This window comes from Nycticebus coucang, chromosome 12 (assembly GCF_027406575.1).
Source record: "Nycticebus coucang isolate mNycCou1 chromosome 12, mNycCou1.pri, whole genome shotgun sequence".
NCBI lineage: Eukaryota > Metazoa > Chordata > Mammalia > Primates > Lorisidae > Nycticebus > Nycticebus coucang.
In genome coordinates, this window is record NC_069791.1 from 41,256,112 (window position 1) to 41,268,343 (window position 12,232).

Here is a 12,232-nt window from a genome sequence, read left to right on the forward strand (position 1 = left end):
ATAGAATCAAAGCTCACACAACTCTTACAGAAATAAACCTGCCTAAGTCCTGTTTGGATTCGCTGTATCACACTGTCGTCCAACTCTATGATCACAGACCCAATTAATTCTCACAAAAATTCTCTGCAAATAAATGTTATTAGCATTCTAATTTTTAATGCCTAAAAAAATAGGTTAGAAAATTTAAGTATCTTGCATAAAGTCAGACTGATAGTAGATAAGAGAACCAGGTTTGTACACAGGTACAGTAGGAAGATCCTAAACTATTAATTATTGCCCTATGAGCTAAGACAATGTCAATACTTTCATGTGTTACAAACAAACTGTTTGCTTCAGAATCAGTTAATAATAAAATAAAATTTATCCTGAGAGTCATTGTATATAGTATAGGATTGATCAATTTGATCTTATACAGTAGACACTGTAGCATCATTGGTTAAGTTGTAAGCAATATGGAAGATGAAGTTGCATGGATAGAGATTTGAATTGGGAAAGTAATAAACAATAGTCCTAGCCCTAGGGACATGAAAATGGTTTAGTAGAGGTAGAGAGGGAGGCACTGTATCAGAAGCCACTTTACATGGGACTTGTTAGTTACAGAAGGTGATAAAAGAAATTAGCCCAGATACATAAATGAGTATCTAGGAAAGTTAATAGGAAAGTAAACCAAACTATGAATGGTCTGATGAGTTCACAGAACAAGCAGAAGTCAGAGCTGGGGCTTTCTGTTGACACCTAGCTTTGTAGTGAATAGAAAAGTCAGAATGTACATTAGATTTCTGAGTTTAAAACTTCAGTTGAAGAGCCATTTCTAGCAATGACAAAATTCCATATGTAACCAAGGGAAGAGGTTGCTGAAGTGGGAAGGCACTAAAGTTTATTGCTATAAAAGGATGTTAAGGACATCTGAGGCTTGGGTTTCTATCTGAATCACCCATTTAGAAATGAAATTATTCATAATGGTGGCAAGATATGGGATGGTGAGAAACATTAGCAATGTTGAACTAGAAGTTCTCCCACTCACGTGATTTTCTCACCTTCACTTAGATGTCATGAAATACACGTGAGTTAGACCAGAGCTACAGATTTATGCGAACTCGTCTGAAAATATGCTTCAGTTGAGGAGAGCTAAGCAAAATATTCCCAAACTATTCTAATAAATGAAGTTTTATTATTTGTTCAAAAAATAAAAAGAAAGAGAAAGAAGGGAATCAGAAGAAGTGATGTTTGTTAAGACTAGAAGCTGTACAAGACATATTACATAATTTTATGTCATTTCAGAAAGTTTAAGTAAATTTGATGCATCCTAGCTGGGATCACCAGATACTTTAAGTTAAAAACATCAAAAATTGTTGGGTGCAGTGTCACCCAGAGGTTGAAGCACCAATTTAAACTAACTTTAATGTATTTGTAGAAATAACAAATGACTTCATAAGGACGGTCTTTGCTAGGAGTCCTGGGTAAATAAAAGAAACACTGTCAATCCCCACTTGTCACTAACCAATTGTCAAACTGTATGACATCACTAACTGTGACCCTGAAAGTGAAACCTGGATAAGTGACATCACTATACCTTGAGAACAGAGTATCTCACAGTGGTCACATGCTCAGTAATAAGGCTTATCATATACACATTAGACCAAATGAGTAAATCATTCAAGATTTAAAATTACAGTGAAATGATGGCCTTTTTTTTTTTTTTTTTTTTTTAGAGACAGAGTCTCACTTGGTCACCCTTAGTAGAGTACCATGGCATCACAGCTCACAGCAACCTCCAGCTCTTGGGCTCAGGCGATTCTCTTACCTCAGCCTCCCGAGTAGCTGGGACTACAATGCCCAGCTATTTTTTTTGTTGCAGTTGGGCCGAGGCTGGGTTTGAACCCACCACCCTCAGCATATGGGGCCAGCACCCTACGCACTGAGTTACAGGCACCACCCAATGGTGAAATGATGGAAAAGCCAAGATAACCCCCAATTATATTGTCTTCCTCATTTTATGAGATGTTCCAGTGATTAACTACTTTTCTCAGATTGTCTTTGCTACAACTTTCTTGGCATGGTTTAGTGTAGTGATCCACTCTTTTGTAAAGAGTTCTTCAAGTTCTTTGCCCTTTAAATGCCTTGATCCTTGAGTGAGTACACTTTTTTATTTGTAGTTCACAGTCATGACCCTTTAAAAGAATAAGAAGTAGAAGAAAATTTGTACTTTGTTTTGTTTTTGTTATTGTTGTTCTGCATTGTGTAAGCAGGCAGACCAGCGATGTGAATGAGATAGATGTTATGTTGGTTGTTGAAATGCAAAAACATGTATCAACAGGAAATCTGTGAATGTCACTAGATTTTGTTCTGTTAAATTTCTCTGGCAATAAATAACACACATAGTCCCAACTTGTTCTGACACTAAGAATGGTTCGAATTATTTTTCTCAACAATTTTCTTGTCTGTAAACAAGTTTGTTTATATGGTGATTTTTCTACTACAATTTTTGTCCAACTCTGTTATTAAATTTAAATTAGAAATTTACAATCAGGATTAGACAAAGAACAATAAATAGGAGGGACAATTCCAATGTCAGGAATTCAAGGTCTGAATTCCACATAATTATTTGTGACATAACTTTGAAAACTGCAACTGCAGTGATATTTCTTAACCTTTCTAAATGACTCAAAAAGTAAATTATGTGGATATACTAGAGGGATATAACACAGAGGTGACATATGAATCTTTACGTGTTTTAACATATAGTTAAATACATTATATTTGTTCATAATTAAATGACTCCAAAAGTATGTTCTTTGGATATACTACAGATACTTAGTGTATAAAAATATAAATTAATTTCAACAATAACAGCGTTAAGTACATATTTCTTTTATAGATAACAAAATTGATATAAAGATTAATTTTTCCAAGACCACACAGCAAGTAGAGGCTTGAGTTGAAATTTCCACTCCAGTATATATTCTTTTCATTTTATTTTATTTATTCATTTATTTATTTATTTTGCAACAAAGTTGTGCTTTCTTGCCTCTAGTAGACTGCCGTGGCATTATAGCTCACAGCAACCTCAGACTCTTTTTTTTTATTATTAAATCATAGCTGTGTACATTAATGTGATCATGGGGCACCATACACTAGTTTCATAGACCGTTTGACACATTTTCATCACACTGGTTGACATAGCCTTCCTGGCATTTTCTAGTTATTGTGTTAAGACATTTACATTCTACATTTACTAAGTTTTACATATACCCTTGTAAGATGCACCGCAGGTGTAATTCCACCAATCACCCTCCCTCTGCCAACCTCCCTGCTCCCTCCCCTCCCTTTCTCCCTTCCCCCTATTGTTAGGTTGTAACTGGGTTATAGCTTTCATGTGAAAGCCATAAATTAGTTTCATAGTAGGGCTGAGTACATTGGATACTTTTTCTTCCATTCTTGAAATACTTTACTAAGAAGAATATGTTCCAGCTCCATCCATGTAAACATGAAAGAGGTAGTTTCCATCTTTCTTTAAGGCTGCATAATATTCCATGGTGTACATATACCACAATTTATTAATCCATTCGTGGATCCATGGGCACTTGGGCTTTTTCCATGACTTAGCAATTGTGAATTGGGCTGCAATAAACATTCTGGTACAAATATCTTTGTTATGATGTGATTTTTGGTTTTATGGGTATATGCCTAGTAGAGGAATTATAGGATTGAATGGCAGATCTATTTTTAGATCTCTAAGTGTTCTCCAAACATCTTTCCAAAAGGAATGTATTAATTTGCATTCCCACCAGCAGTCTAGAAGTGTTCCCTTTTCTCCACATCCACGCCAACATCTCTGGTCTTGGGATTTTGTGATATGGGCTAATCTTACTGGAGTTAGATGATATCTCAAAGTAGTTTTGATTTGCATTTCTCTGATGATTAAAGATGATGAGCATTTTTTCATATGTCTGTAGGCCATGCACCTGTCTTCTTCAGAAAAGTTTCCCTTCAAGTCCCTTGCCCAGCCTGCGATGGGATCACTTGTTCTTTTCTTGCTTATATGCTTGAGTTCTCTGTGGATTCTGGTTATTAAACCTTTGTTGGAGACATAACCTGCAAATATCTTCTCCCATTCTGATGGCTGTTTGGTTGCTTTACTTACTGTGTTCTTGGCTGTGCAGAAGCTTTTTAGTTTGATCAGGTCCTAGTAGTGTATTTTTGAAGCTGCTTCAATTGCCTGGGGGATCCTCTTTATAAAATACTCGCCCAGACAGATTTCTTCAAGGGTTCTCCCTGTAGTCTCTTCTAGTATTTTTATAGTTTCATGTCTTAAGTTTAAATCTTTAATCCAGTGAGAGTCTATCTTATTTGCTGGTGAAAGGTGTGGGTCCAGTTTCAGTCTTCTACAGGTTGCCAGCCATTTCACCCAGCACCATTTGTTAAATAGGGAATCATTTCCCCACTAAATGTTTTTAATTGGCTTGTCAAAGATGAAATAACGGTAAGTAGCTGTATTCATCTCTTGGTTCTCTATTCTGTTCCAGACATCTACTTCTCTATTTTTGTGCCAGTACCATACTTTTTTGATCACTATCAATTTATAGTATAGTCTGAGGTCTGGTAGCGTGATTCCTCCTGCTTTGTTTTTATTTCTGAGCTATGTCTTGGCTATTCAAGGTTTTTTCTGATTCCATATAAAATGAAGTATTATTTTTTTCAAGATCTTTAAAGTATGACAGTGGAGCTTTAATAGGGATTGCATTAAAATTGTATATTGCTTTGGGTAGTATGGACATTTTAACAATGTTGATTCTTCCCAGCCATGAGCATGGTATGTTTTTCCATTTGTTAACATTTTCAGCTATTTCTTTTCTTAGAGTTTCATAGTTCTCTTTATAGAGATCTTTCATGTCCTTTGTTAGGTAAACTCCCAAATATTTCATCTTCTTTGGCACTACTGTGAATGGAATAGAGTCCTTAACCACTCCAGTATATTTTTTTACAAATACTGTTCTCTTACTATTACATCATTCTGCCTTTTATTGTTATTGTTACTGCTTTCACAGGTTTTAAGTGCCTCGAGGAGTCATAATGTGTAGTTCACAGAATCAAGATTTGGCTCTTTTTTAAACTAGTTTTATATACCTAGCTTCTCTGAGTGTTAGTTTTTTTATCTGAAAAACAGCAATAACAGAGTTGTTGTCAATTAATGAAATAATATTTGAGGTGACTAGTACAGTATCTGGTATCAACTATAATGTGTTCACTGCAAGGCAATATTGTCATGACAAGAAAGAGTATTGAAATCAGATAGTTAGATGATTAGAATTCAGAGTAACATGCGTTCCAAGTTAGAGCCAAATTAGAGTGGATAAACCTTAGCATTCCAGTCCATTTTTTTATAACAGAAAAAGGTTAATAAAATATTCCAGCAGATCACCAATTCAGTTCCTGTGGTTCCTTGGTCCTGGAAAGGGGTTCTCTGGACACTTGACACAACTATATCTAAGAACAAATAATTGTATATCAATACATTGAATTTGAGTTTATAGCCTCATCAAAGAGGATTTGAAAGTCATTAAATGCAATGTTTAAAATTAATTTATCAAAACTGCAGTGTTAAAAAAAGAAGAAGACTCTAGCATGTGTGGTAGCTGCCTGAAATAGAAGTCTTTTTAAAAACTGCATTGGTTTACCCATGTTTATTATAATTTGTTCACATTTTTCCATCCCCTCCACAAAAGAGCTATAAACTATATGCATAGGAGGCACTCAATAAAAATTTGAAGAATAAATAAATGAGTGAAAGAATGGATGACTCAGATAATAACTCTCTTTCCTCAATATACATCTTAGCACTTTCCTGCTGTTATTCACTGTACTCTCTCTGCTAGACTACTTGGGTAATCAGCTCTCCCAATGACATCTAGTAAGTGAAGCTCTATATTGCCTAGTGAGATTTTCCATGTCGTCTATTAGTTTATGTTGACAGTTCATTAAGCAGCAGTTTATTTTAAAATGATGCCAAATTTTACTTGGAAAAAACCAGAAGTTCCATCAATTTGGCAAATTAATGATATTTACTACACTTTCAGAAATGTATGTGCACAATGCCCAATTTAAAGGAAGGTGACATGTATATTAGGATTCTTCCCTTTACCAATTTCAGATGACTAAACTCAAGCAAGACACACCTGCTGATTATTTGACATTCTGTGTTTTGTGTATCTAGCAGACTGTCAGCTATGAAGGCAAGTCACTACGCAAACTGTTCATTCTTCATTGGTCAAGAATGAATTGTACATACCAAAACAAGTATAAGAATTCTAAGTAATTAAATGTGACAAGTATTTGATTGAAATGTCTAAGTCTGGGTTTTGCTGCAATAAAAGCAACACATATGAAGTTTAGACAAGGAAAAAGAAAGTAATTGTCTTTTTCTTGTAACTACATTACTCGTACATGAATGAAATTGAAAACTGAATTGGAAGAAAAGCAAGAAAAATCTCCATCTAACAATTATAGAGAATGAACAAGATCTAGTATTCAGTAGCACAATGGGGTGACTATAGGTAATAATAATTTATTGCATATTTAAAAATAAAGAAAAGAATAGAATTGGAATATTCCTAACACAAAGAAATGATAAATTCTTTAGGTGATGGATAACCTGATTTCCCTGATTTAATAATTATACTTTGTATGCTTGTTTCAAAATATCACCTGTACCTCATAAAAATATACAACTACTGGGCAGCACCTGTGGCTCAAAGGCATAGGGCACCAGACCCATATACTGGAGGTGGCGGGTTCAAACCCAGCCCTGGCCAAAAACTGCAAAAAAAAAAAAACAAAAAAAATAAAAAAACGATTATGCATCCATAATAATTGAAAATAAAAATTAGCAGATATGCGCCTACCCCAGCACTGTGGCTGGCACCTGGCCAATAAGATGCGAAGTACTGGGCTCTGAGACATAGGGAGATTGTTTACAAGTGGACCAACTAACTCACAGGTTGCCAGCCTGGCTGGTTTGCTTTAAATAATCGAATCCTATCCTAGTCTGATTCACATGATGACGTTTGCAAATGGAGCAAAGGAAATATAAACATGGTATTTTGAAATTAAAGTTCTTTCAGCAGCCAACACAAGAATGGAGTTAACCAATCTGGGAGAGCAGCATTTCTACATGAAGGTGGTGAATGCAGCTGAAAGACAGAGGTGGCTGGTTGCTCTGGGGAGTTTCCAATCATGTTTGACTGATTCAAGACTAAAAAAGAAATAAGTGAAATCAGTGAATTTCTGAAAACAAAACTGTCTGAATTTCTCCTCTACTTGACCCTCTAAAGCAGCAAGTTCACACAGTCCAAGAATATGATCGCCATAGTAAGAATCACTCATCTCCCTGTGTAGAGGACATGAAAGAAGCCTCTTCTCTGCTCAGTGCCACATGTCACACATTTATCTCACTGCTTCAACTGATGTTTCAACTGCCCCATCTGGATCCTTGAGTTTCTCCCATGTTGCCTTTTCCTGTACAAATGGTGAAGTGTTTTGTCAGTCACCCTGGTTCTTACACTGAGAGGAGCAGCCATTCTACAAAAGAACCAGTGTCTATATTTCACTGACTGCCAGCAACAATGAAGAGCCTACTCAGATAAAAACTCTGATATGACATATCTCTTACAGACCTAGACAGACTTGTTAACTGTTCAAGAAATGCACTTAATGGGGATTTGGCATCAGCAACCATTCCTGAGGAAAAGCAAACTTATGGGCTCAGCGCCCATCGCTCAATGAATAGAGCACCAGCCACATATACTGAGGCTGGCAGATTTGAGCCCAGCCCGGGCCTGCTAAACAACAATGACAACTACAATCAAAAAATAGCCAGGCATTGTGGTGGGCCCCTGTAGTCCCACCTACTCTGGAGGCTGAGGCAAGAGAATTGTTTAAGTCCCAAAGTTGGAAGTTGCCGTGAACTGTGATGTTATAGCACTCCACTGAGGGTGACATAGTGAGACTGTCTCAAAAAACAAAACAAAACAAAACAAACAAACAAAAACTTACAGCCAAAGTAAAAATGTGAATCAGAAGGTCCTCTTCCATCCTTCTTTTCCTGAAGAAACCGAAGTGTTCAACTTCCTCTAAGTATTTCTATGTAAAACCTGCTGTAAGTTAAACTATTGTTATAGGAGGTAGTTTTTCCCTTTACTTACTTAGTATTTCTCAGAACTTTATAGAATATGGTAAAACAAAAAGTGTATTTTATTTTTATATAGTTTGTGTGTAGGAATATTTTCCTACTAACCTCACATTGAATGTGCATCTTTTTTTTTTTTAAGTGATAATGTTTTTGTTAAATGTCGACATGTTAACATTTTGATATCTATAAGGATAAATATAGATATTGAGAAATTGGTTTGCCAATACCAACTGTTGGCTTAAAGGTACTTGGTTTACATTTATTCATTTTCTTTTGATCAAAAGGTGACTGAATACTAACTTGTGATCTGCCAAATTTAAGATGTGTATGTACATTGTTATTTATATTTTCTAGAAAAGAGGTTGACATTGTAGTGACCTTGCTCACCTATACCAGAGAAATAAACAGTTGTTAATGGAATCCTCTTCATTCTGTTCCTGTCCTCTAAAATAGACTTTAAACTCTGTTTTAAGGTATTGTTTGCAGCTCTTCAGAATAGCTAGAGAAATTTCTATTTATGCATATTTATACAAAAATTTGAAATTCTGTCAACGTGACTGTTCCCACAACACCTGAAAATAGCTTATTCGATTAAAGAACAAAGCATTTTTTGGTAGTACCTGTTCATGCCTATTGTCAATCTGTGTTTTCAATTGGGGTGACACGCAAGATTTTACATAAAGAGCACTTTAAACCAACAGGTTTGGTATTTTTAAGTTATTCATGCATTTAATAAATACTTGTTTTTAAAATGAAAAAAAATTTTAAAAACCTTTCAAAGACTGATCTTTCTCATGAGCAAAGATAAAAATAAAATAGAACCTAAAAATAAAGGGATTACTCATTAACTCAAAACACAAAGAACTCTCAATCTCTACAGCCTAGAAAAATAAAAGAAAATTGTAGAATAGAGAAACCTGAAAAAAATCAGAAACTCTTCAGTAATTCCCCAATGTTCACAGAGAGTCTCAATACAAAAAACTTATTTCAAAAAATGGTCAGTGGCTGCTTGGTAAGGCCTCCCCATAAAACACTTTCTGCCGAATCACTAGATGAAGGCTTTCACTCTCAAGGTTTTAAGAAAGAGCATAGTTAAGTCGGTAAAAAGCACCCCATACTATGGACCTAATCAATGTAACAGTTGATATCTCTTCAAAAACTCTTATTTCAGAGCATCATATTATTCTGTAGGTCATTTAACTTAACTGCCTCAATTCCAGAGAGCTAAGGAATCTATTTTTTTAAAAAGAACAAAGATTGTTATTAGAATATTAAGATCCAACACTGTACATCTAGTGTAACAGGAACTTGTTCTGATTATCTGCTGTTTTTAAGTACAGTAAGTACAAGTTAATCTGTAGGCAGTACAATTGCATCTGTTGTGATTATGTTTTATTCATTCAATAGGTATTGATTGAGCACCTACCATGTGTACCACCTACGATGTTCTGTGTTAAGGATGGGTGGTTAAGTCTCATCCTTATAGACCAGAAGGAAAACATAGGGTTTATCTATATCAAATGTACTCTCTTGATCAAATCTACAGAAAGAATCTACTTTTGTCAGATATCACTACCTTAAAGGAAGATGGCCAGTTTAGAGATTAAATTCTGAATATTCTAAAGCAATTAGATAAGGGGAGTCATCTGATTGCTACCTGACCAGATGATGGATTCAGGATGACAGAGGACCTAATTTTGGCAAATAATATGAGAGGTTCATTCAGCTAGGGGGTTTACAAAAAAAAATTTTCTTGCCAAGAATGTGATATTCCCTTTTCTCTTGCTGCATGGTGTCACACATGGATGTGATACCAACTGTGTCCATCTTCTTGTAATAGTCATGTGAATGGGACTAAGAACAAGTCAACACACTGAGGACGGCATAGCAGGAAGATGGAAATAAAATGGGTTATGACAGCATCAGGGAGCTGCTGCAATAAACAACTCTGGAGCCAATCCAGTAAAGAACTTCTTACTATGTGAGATGATTAAGTTTTAATATCATTTTAAATGAGTTTGAATGAGGGTTTTTGGTTACTTGCAGCCCAAAGCATCTTCAAATGAAGGAAAAGTCATGAAGGAAACAAGTATGTAAAATATGTTAATAACCACATTGGAGAGATTGTACAAGGGCTGCAGTCAGAGGCATCTTCAAAGAGGATAAAAACTTGAGCTGAGACCTAAAGGATTCTATATTGGGAGAAGGAAACAACTGTACTTCAAGCAACTGGGAAACACTACATGCAAGGTCATCAGGCCATGAAAGAGCTCTGAAGATTTGAGTAACTACTTTAGAATAGAAAAAGACTATATTAGGATATAAAAAGTCTTAAAATGTGGGGTGGGAGATTGGCAGAGTGGAAATGGTGAAGTTCAATTGCCAGATCATGTTAAGAAAGAATAGATTTTATCTCATAGTCTCCTAATTCTTAATTCTGCCACCAGGAAAGACTGCAAATAAACAATCACGCTAACCAACTGGAGGTTACTCAGCAACTACAGCCTACTTTATGAGTTAGGGATCAAGTTGTATGACATAAAGATTATTCTGAGAGCAGGATGAAAGATGGATGGGTTGAAAAAAGGTAAGCATGGAAGTGAAAGAAAATAACTTAGGAACTATTGCAACATCCAGATAGGTATAATGAAGGCCAGGTAAGATGCTAGCTATGGAAGCAGAAAAGAAGGGACAAATTAGGGTCATATTTATGAGAAACAATGATCAGTAATTAAAGAATGACTGAATGGGGAAGATTATTGTGTAAGAATAATGCTTCCTACATTTTCTGTGTTGAGTAGCTTAGTCCTCGCTATAGACCAGGACATAGTTTATAGAATAGAACATTAAAAATGGTGGAAGAAGGATTGAAAGAGTAGAGGGCAAGATTATTGAATTTGATTTTGAATCTCTTGAGCCAAGATGCCAGTAGTACACTACAGCTACATACATATCTGAATAAGCACCCAGAAAAAATGGTGACATAATGGAGTTTTTCATAGAATTTTTGGAAAAATGCCAAAGACATTTTTAGAGGATGTCTATCAAAATGATGATTTCTTTTAAGTGTTAATTCATAATTGAGTAGTTAGATAGTAGTCCTTTTTGTTTGTTAAGGTCAATTTTTGTGTTTGAAAAGAAAGCCAATTAATATATGTAAAGGTAGATATTAGCTTTTATTTCATATTCTCTTTCTCGATACCTGGTGTCCAAATTTCTTGACACTTAAATGCTTCACCTGTACAGCAATCACCATGGGTTTACCAAAGCAATTTGCATTTTCCTTTTGTGCATATTTGTGTGTGTAACATAAACCTGGACCATTTACCTACACCACTCCTTTACACCCTTACAGTTAGGCAAGGCTTCAAAGTATAAAAAAAAACAAACTGGTGACTGTACTATTAGCACCTAAAAATACCTCCAACATGATGTTATAATTCTCTCACTTTTTTTCTTTATCTGGACCCATGTTCAGGGAATCTGGGTGAGAATTCCAAAGTTAAGGGATGCTATTGTTCAAAAGTATTCCCTTCAAACATTCATGTGTTCAAAACTTAATCCTCAATGCAACAGTGTTGGGAGGTGGCACTTAATGGGAGATCTTTAGGATGTATTCATGCCATTATTAAAAAAGGCTTGCAGAGGCGGGTGTTCTCTTTCAGCCTTCTGCTGTGTGAGGGACAGTGCTCTTTCCCTCTGGAAGATGTAATGTTCAAGGTACAATTTTGGAAGTAAAGACTGAATCCTTACCAGACACCAGTGCTTTGATCTTAGACTTCCTAGCTTCCAGAACTAAGAAAGATATTTATCTGTTGGTTGTTTATAAATTACTTATCCTTAGGTATTCTGGTTTGTTTTCTTTTTCTTTTATTCCCCCCCCCCACCCATAAGATCCTGGGTAAACGTACTATCAATGTGCTGATGACTTCCAGTTCTCTGTCACCCACTCAAATCTTCTCTTTGCCCTTCAGGCTTTTGTATCCAACATCTTGCTGGGTATTTTTAGTTCGTAGACAGCCAAGGACTGTTTTGCTTATGTTT

At 35.6% G+C, this 12,232-nt stretch overlaps 1 protein-coding gene across 3 annotated transcripts in view; it reads right to left on the reverse strand.

Moving 5' to 3' along the window:
- Window positions 1-12,232, reverse strand: part of PIK3C2G (phosphatidylinositol-4-phosphate 3-kinase catalytic subunit type 2 gamma) — a 453,317-nt gene that overhangs the window by 224,472 nt on the left and 216,613 nt on the right. The window lies entirely within an intron of this gene.